Raw genomic sequence first — 9,063 nt, 5'->3', positions numbered from 1 at the left:
CAGCCATAAAAAGGAACAAAGTACTGATGCATATTAAAACATGGTGAACCTCCCAAACATTATGCTAAGTGAAAGCAGAAAGACAAAAAAAGGTCACATATTGTATGATTCCATTTATATGAAATAACCATAGAGACAGAAAACCAATTGGTGGTTGCCAGAGGCTGGGGGGACAGGAGAATGAGTAAAGAATTTTACTTTGGAGTGATGGAAACCTTTTGGAACTAGATAGAGATGGTGGTTGTACAACATTGTGAATGTACTAAATGCTATGGGATTGTTCACTTTAAAATGGTTAATTTTATGCTATGTGATTTTCGCCTAATAAATTATTTTTAAAAATCCTAAATGTGGACACACTGAAAAACACTGCTTCAAAGTACATGAAATAAAAAAGAAGTAAAAGGAGAAAAATGAAAACTACAATTACTTCTGAAGATTGCAAGAGTCATCTCCTAGTCTTTCATGGGAAAAAATAGAATCAGTAGAAGTCTTAAACAACATTATCAACTTACTGTATCTAATTGATATTTATAAAATATTTCATCTAAAATTAGCAGAATAAAAATTATTTTAAGTGCATACAAAACATTTACCATGATGGATTATATGGTGTTCATAAAGCAAGTATCAACAAATTGAAAAGAATGGAAATCACAGAAAGTATATCCTCTGACTATTACGGAATTAATTGGAAATCAATAACAAAAAATATCTTTAAAATTCCCCCAACAGTTGGAAAATTAAAAAAGACAATTCTAAATGGAATGATGAGTAAAGGAAGAAATAACTACAAATATTCAAAAATAATTTAAATCAAAAAGAAATAAAAACAGAACAAATTAAAATTTGTGGGATAAATAAAGTAGTCCTTAGAGGAAAATTTATGGTTTTAAATGCCTATGTTAGAAAAGAAGAAAAGTCAAAAATTGGTAATCTAATTTCCCACTTTACAAAACAAGGAAAAGAAGAGGAAATGAAACCCAAAATAAGTGTAAGGAAGAATACATTAAAGACAAGAGCAGAAATCAATGAATTAGAAAACAAACTTTAGAGACACTCAAACTACAGATATTATGATCAACTTTATACCAATACTTTCTCTGAATTAGGTGAAATGGGAAAATTCCTTGAAAGACATATATTCGAAAGTAACTCAGAAGAAATGGAAAATTTGAATACCCCTACATCTATTAAAGAAATGGAATTAGTAATTGAAACTTTCCCCCAAAGTAAACCCTAGGTCTAGATTACTCCATATTTAAGAAGAAAAATTACCAATTCAGTGCATATTCTTTTAGAAAATAGAGGAGGAAACACTTATCAACTTATTTTACATGGTCAATATTACCCTAGACCAAGACATGACAAGAAATGAAATCAAGTTGAATCAGTATTATATAAAAAGGACCAGAATCCAAGGTTGGTTTATCACTCGAAAAACAATCAATGAAGACACAGATGATATATATATATATAATAATAAAAAAGATAATAAATGTCTTTAATGTTCAAGCTAGCTTGAGTGGGATATTCTGTTACTTGTAGGTAAAACATCTTAATCGATACCATAAATTTTTTTTCTGATTCTGAAAGTAATAGTAATTCATTTAGAAAATTTAGAAATACAGAAAAGCATAAAAAATTAATAACCCCACCATCCAAAGATTATTTTATTATGAGTTTTATTATGACTTTCTATTTGTGGATATATGTACTTTTAAAAACTTGGGGCTATAGTGCATATTTTGTTTCCTTCTCTTAATAATGTAGAATGAATCCAGGGGAAATTATTCTTCTCTAACTTAATTTTAACTTGTGCATATTATTTCATTTTATGCTGTATCATAAATGTCCCCTATATTTTGATACTTTGGGTGTGATTCATTTTTCCTTGTTATAAATAATGCTGTAATACCATTGTGCATGTATTTTTACACATGTTTTTATTTTCTTTGTACATATTTTTTTACAAGTGGGTACTTTGGTTAAAAGGTATGAACATACTGGAAGTATTTAATCCATATTTCTAAATTTCTAATTAGTTTTCAAGTGAGAGGTAATTTGTGCTTAACACAAAAACGTCATGTTGACAAATTCATGTGAGCATTTAGAGCAGTTTTTCACATCCACGTTACCAAAGCAGTCTAGGAACCCATTACAGATCTTTGTGTGCTTCAAATATTGTTTATAGGATGGACATTCCCAAAGAACTCTCTCTCAAAAAAACTAATCAATGAAATTTATCATACTAGCAGACTGAAAAAGATAAAAACATGTGATCACCTTAATAAATGCAGAAAATGCATTTGACAAAATCCAACATCCATTCAGAATTTTAAAAAAACTCATCAAATTAGGAATAAAACAGAATTTCCTCAATCTTATCAATGTCATCTATGAAAAACCTGCAGGTAAGATATGTATGGTTGAAAGACTGAATGTTTTCTTCCTAACATCTGGAACAAAGCAAGGATTCCCACTCCCACCCCTTCTATTCTACAACCACTAGAGTGTCTATTCAGTGCAATAAAGAAGGAAAAACAAATAAAAGGCACACATCTGTCTTTATTTGAAGACAACATGATTGTGTACATAGAAAATCCCAAAGAATCTAAGCAAAACAAAACCTACCAGACTAATCAGCGAGTTTAATAAAGTCACTAAAAACATCAATATTAAAAAGTTGATTGTATTTCTAAGTACTTTTAATAGACAATTGGAAATTGAAATTTGCAAAAAGCAGACTATTCTCAATTACATAAAAAATATGAAAATACCTAGGGAAAATTCAACAAAATATGCACAAGACCTATACAAAGAAAGCAAGAAAACATTGATTAGAGGCATTAAAGAAGATCTAATAAATGGACGACTATGCCATGTTCATAGATTGGAAGACTCAATATTGTTAAGATGTCAATTCTCTCAAAGTTGATCTAAAGACTCAACACAAAACCAACACAAATTCCAGTGGGCTTTTCTGTAGAAATTGACAGACTAACTCCATAAAATTTTATGGAAAGATAAAGGAAACAGAAGAGCTAAAACCATTTTTTAAAACAAGAACAAATTTTGGAGGACTTACACTAATTTCAACACATGCTATAAAGCTACAGGTTTCAAGATAATGTGGTATTGGCATCAGGATAGCAATATAGATAAATGAAGCATAATAGAGAACCCAGAAATATACCTACACATACTGTTGGTTGATTGCTGAGAAAGTTGCTGAAGTAATTCAATGGGGAAAAAATGATAGTGTTTCAACAAAGGTGCTAGAACAACTGTATATCCATAGCGAGTAATATGAATCTCAATCCTTACTACACACCATACACAAAAATTAACTTGAAATGAATCATAGACCTAAATATGAAACAAAATGAAATGTATAAATTTTCTAGAAGAAAACCTAGGAGAAAATCTTTAAGCAAGGATTTCTTAGAGTACAAAAAGTACAAATCATGTTAGAAAATATTGATAAAATGGACTTCATTGAATGAAAAGCATCTGCGCTTCAAGAAGAGACTGTTTAATAATAAAAAGCAAGACAGACAGGGAGAGAAATACTTGACATAGGCATATCTGAAAAAGGACTTGGATTCAGAATATAATAAAAAAAATTATCACAATTCAATAATAAGAAAAGAAAAAAGTCCAATTTAAAAATGGGCAAAAAATTGAACGAATTTTTAAGTTGGGCCTCAGAGGCAAGCATCCGATCCCCTTCCACCCTATGGGGTTTACTTTTACAGCAGTTACTTGCCCCTTAGGTCAATTTGAATTTTGTGAGTCTCCAAACTGTTGAAGTTGCCCTACTCTGATTGTGCTTTACTGGAATCTGGTGTGTGTACTTCCTCTAGCACTTCATTATTTGCTTCTTTAAATCTCTAGATACTTTAAACCTCCATTCAATATTCTTCTTGTTCTTCACTTCTTTATAGAGTGAGATCTTAGGAATTCATGTTATTTAGTCACTTAGTCCCTGCCCTGATGGATGACAACCTTACTCACCCATTAGATTTACTTATATATTTCATGACTATGTCAGCTGAAAGGGACACCTCCTGATGGACCACGCTGAGCTTTGCAGACCTCTAACAGAGGTCCCTGATAGAGAAAACAATGGGCAATTTATTGCTAAAAGCTTTTCATGACACCTACATGGATTAGGGCTGTTATTAACTATGATCACAAATTATGAAAGTTTATCTTGTGTCTCCCTCAGTTAATTCATCCTCCAATGACTTTCTCAATGCTGGGATCCCTGTATGAAGCTATGGTCATGCTTCCTGATCTCCTAGAGCTTGAGCTCTTATCCTTCTGTACCCCTGGGCAAGACTAAAACTTCTTCTACTTAAGAATGGTCACATGATTAAGTATACCCTAAGGGTAATTAGGATCTGATATTTAAAAACTCAACATTTACTCTAACAGCCAGGACCACAGTCCCTAAAACCTACTTTGAAACAGATTTCCCGGGCGGTCGGTTTTCCACTAAAGCCTCTGGCAATGAAGCTGCTGGGAAACTTTTATGGACTGGTTCTTCCAATGACCATGTTACAGGGTGTGATGGTTGGGTTCATGTGTCAACTTGGCTAGGTGGCCTAGCTGTCTGGTCAAGTGGGCACTGGCCTGACGATTGCTGTGAGGATATTTGAGGCTGGTTAATAAACCAACGGGCTGGTTTGTCGGCTCATCAGTAAATTGACTGCAGCTGACTGATGACTCATCAAGGGGCGTGCTTCCACAATGAGAGAATGCAATTGGCTGGATTTGGTCCGGGTGATCAGTTGGAGGCTTATAAGCCAGACGGTTAGAGAGCCTTCACTTCTTCTTCAGCTGCTCAGTGAAGCATTTCCTGGGGAGCTCGTCGAAGTTGCCGGTTTGTTTCCTGAGGAGTTCGTCAAAGTTGTCGGTTCGTTTCCCGAGGAGTTCGTTGGACGTCTTCCTTGGAGTTGACAGTTTGTTGACGGCTCTGCAGAATTTGGACTCGTGCGTGCCCGCAGCTGCGTGAGTCACTTTTACAATTTGATAATCAGAGACATCTCTCATTGATTCTGTTTCCAAGGAGAACCCTAACTAATACACAGGGATAGGATCAAAATACAGGTCATGACCTTAAATCCCTACAGGCAGGATATTTAAATGACTGAATGTGGGGGTGATGAGGCCCTGTAGTCTAGATTTTCTATATAAAAAATGGGATTAACAAGGCACTGGGGGCAGGGAGGGATTTGAAGGCCTAAAATTGATTATCTGATTCTGAGGAGAGTGGCTGGAGACTGCATTTACATAGCACTTTTCATTAGACAGGGAAGATGTGGGATGTGAAAGATAATGGCAGAGGACTGATGGGAAATGTGGTAAATTGAAGAAATTAAGCCCTCCCTAAGGACGCAGTCTCTACTCAGCTCCTGGTGATTGTTGCCAGTTGGCAATGAGGTTGGCTGCCAGATCTTTGACTTTTCAGAAGATGGAAATCCAGATTTTTATAAATGGGAAATCTCTATTTTTAAAACACTGTGTGGGCCAAATAAAACACGTTTGTGGGATGAATTCAGTCTGCAGTCTACCATTTTGAGGCCTTTGATTTATAGTCCACACAAAACATGACAGTTCTGTTCCAATTTGTAATCTCAAGGCTTGTTACTTCCAAACTCAGTTCATTTTCTGCACTTCACCTTCCTCCTTCACTCCTTTATTATTTACACACATGTGTACTTCTCCCACAAGATTATACATTCTTTCAATGGCAGAACTTACATCTTTTTCATTTTTGTATCTTCTTTGAGGTTTATAATTGTGTTTTGAATAGTGCAACACTCAGAAAGTACTGGTTAAAGAAATGTTCATTAAATAATACATTTTTAAAGCTAGTCAAAGGAAACTTGAAGCTTTACTTGGGGTCCATTCATTGAATATCAATTTTCCAAAAGACAAATATCTAAAAACCATTTTGGGATTTCTACTTCCAGTAATAGTTGATTATAATTCAGCACAACCTTCCTGCAAGATGGACTGAAATATCTGGATAACATATAGAAAATATATTAATAGCATCAGAAGCCTAACAAGGTAATGAGAAATTACCTTGAGAAAACAGGGCCAAGCATAAAAGTGTAAATTGGTGAACTGATAAGTCTTTTATCCAGGGATATTTGTCACCCATGGGAGGTGATAGAAGAGGAGGAGGAGATCCATGAGTGGGGTAGGGCTGGAGAAAAAGACGGAGACCTTGGAGACTCCCTCCTTGCCTTTCCCCCACTACTCTCACCCCCAGCCGCTTTGGGTGGGACTCTCCTCTCTCTCCCCATGTCCTCACTGTCACCCCCAACATTACCTATTTGTCCTTTGAGAGAAACAGCTGAGTAGTGCTTTGGGCTTTAGAAGGATGAGAATAAAAGCTAAGATCCATCTGGTATCAGAAACCTCATGTGGTAAATCCTTTGCCCTGGGATAGGTTGGTGAATTTACTTTCCCCCTTCAGCCTCCTCCACTGGTAGCTCATCCTGATAAGGCTAATCCAAGTGAGATGGTTCTTGAAACTGTGATCAATGGAAGTGTTATAACTATACCAAGTGAAGCCTGAGGCAGTCTTACTCCTCTGGACTTCACCTTTGTAGGGCTCCTCCAGATGTTCCCCTCGTCACAGAGTGAAGGGTCCGCTGGGCTAAGGGTCTGTGCCCACCCAGTTCTGGTGCTGTCCTCCCCCACTCCTCCATGCTTTGGGTACTGGAGGATGGAATTCCCTACCACGTGGCACCAAAGCCCATTTCCTGGGCCTCCATGGGCTTCTTCCCCAGGCCGATCCTCTGAAGGTCATACCTTGCTGTTAGGGGCAGCTGTATGTGTGCCTATATGGTATATGTGAGGACAGAGACTGGACATGAAGCTGTGCCCACAAGACCCCACATATTGCTTGATTTTAGGACTCAAAGCAGATTACTAAAAAGAAACAAACTAGCTGTTATTTTATTTTATTTTATTTTATTTTATTTTATTTTATTTTTTTTTGAAGATGCAGAAGTTTTTATTGGTCACCGGTTCCCCAGAGGGGGCCATGCTTCTGCTGCCTCAGTGCCTCAGAACTTGGGTGTCGTTGGTCTCAGATACCACTTTGCCGTCCACGATCCTGCGGGTGGTGGTCTTGTGGATGGTTTGCATCGAGTTGCTGCAGCCCAGGGCGTCGCTGAGACTGAAGTCCTCTCCGTCTTCTAGCAGGCGGCGACAGGTGGCAATCTCTGTCTCCAGCTTGACCTTGATGTTCAGCAGGGCCTCGTACTCCTGGGCCTGGCGCTGCCCCTCTGCCCGGGTCTGTGCCAGCTCCGATTCCAGGTGCAGCAGGACCCCGTTGAGCTGCTCCATCTGCAGAGCATAGTGGGCTTCCACCTCCCGCAGGCTGCTCTCCAGGCTGGCTTTCAGATTCCTCATGGAGTCCAGGTCAATTTCCAAGGACTGGACAGTACGTCTCAGCTCCGTGAGTGTCATCTCAGCAGCTCCTATCTCAGCGGACTGAGAGGTGACCACTGTGGTGCTCTCTTCAATCTGCTGAGACCAGTACTTGTCCAGCTCCTTTCGGTTCTTCTGAGCCAACTCGTCATACTGGGCTCGGATGTCTGCCATGATCTTGCTGAGGTCCTGAGACTTGGGGGCATCCACCTCCACGGTCAGCCCAGAGCTGGCAATCTGAGCTTGTAGGCCCTTTACTTCCTCCTCATGGTTCTTCTTCATGAAGAGCAGCTCCTCTTTGAGAGCCTCGATCTCCGTCTCCAGCTGCAGCCGGGTGACGTTGGTGTCATCAATGACTTTGTGGAGCCTGTGGATGTCGCTCTCCACAGACTGGCGCATGGCCAGCTCCGTCTGTACTTGACTCTGAAGTCATCTGCAGCCAGCCGGGCATTGTCAATCTGCAGAATGATGCGGGCGTTGTCCACAGAAACCTCAAAGATCTGAGCCCTCAGTTCCTCGACGATCTTGAAGTAGTGGCTCCAGTCCCTGACCTGGGGTCCCTTCTTCTCCAGGTGTTCCCGAATTTTGCCCTCCAGTCTCCGATTCTCAGTCTCCAAGCTTCTCACCCTGTCCAGGTAGGAGGCTAGGCGGTCGTTGAGGGCTTGCATGGTCTCCTTCTCGCCCTGGATGCCCCCCATTCCCGCCAGACCCCCGGCCACCCCGCCGGCCAGGCCCCCGGACCCCCAGCCGCCCCGGGAGCTGGAGAAGCGGGACACGGAGATACGGGAGCCCGAGCCCCCGGCACCCGCATAGACGCTGGCTGCGCTGCTGGCCTGCCGGATCCGGTGGCTGGGCAACTGGACCGAGCCCAGGAATCGGTAGTTGGTGGAGAAGGTGGTGGAGCGGGTGGTGAAGCTCATGTTGTCTGGGGAGTGAGGCAAGAAGCCAGGACTCGGGATATGGACGCAGCTAGCTGTTATTTTAGGAACTTTCTGAAGCTGTGGTTGTGTAAGATTCCCTATGTTGGACTTGTTACTATGATAACATGAGAGTTGCCAACTCATAATGACAAAATTGTTCCTAACAACAGTCTTGTTGTAAGACTTGGATGCCCAAATCAGAGAAAGTTCCTTTTCAGGTGCCAGATGTATAATAGATGCCTCTATAATAGGGGACCTGGGAGACTTAATTAATGAGGTTATTAAAATATATAGCTGGACTGGATCTTTGCCCACAGCCCACTGTGCCACTGCCAGACCTTCCTGATGTGGGCTCTACCCACTTGCAAATATTTCTGTCCAAGGCTAACTTCTAGGAATTTACTTGATCACCTGTCTTAGATCCAGACAAATTAGTGACAGGAGTAAGAACATACAACACCATGTTAGCAATGAGCTAAATATCCCCTCTGTTAATTATCACAAGTGGCATCTCCAAAAGTGAGAGCTCAAATATTCTTTGAGAAGTCAGCACACTCCAGGAAAAATTATATGCTCTTCACAAATGAGCATTTCTGCCTTTAATAATAATTATTTTAGGTATATGTGTACATCAGGTCAAATATATTATGTTGAGAGAACTGAATAAAATTTGTTTTTAAAGAATTTT

At 39.6% G+C, this 9,063-nt stretch overlaps 1 pseudogene; it reads right to left on the bottom strand.

The window, feature by feature from the left end:
- Window positions 1–7,075: 7,075 nt before the first annotated feature.
- On the bottom strand, window positions 7,076–8,375 carry LOC119529756 (annotated as a pseudogene).
- Between the last annotated feature and the right edge of the window lie 688 nt (window positions 8,376–9,063).

Source organism: Choloepus didactylus, chromosome 3 (assembly GCF_015220235.1).
Source record: "Choloepus didactylus isolate mChoDid1 chromosome 3, mChoDid1.pri, whole genome shotgun sequence".
Taxonomy (NCBI): domain Eukaryota; kingdom Metazoa; phylum Chordata; class Mammalia; order Pilosa; family Megalonychidae; genus Choloepus; species Choloepus didactylus.
This window is presented reverse-complemented; position numbering and strand designations above follow the sequence as displayed.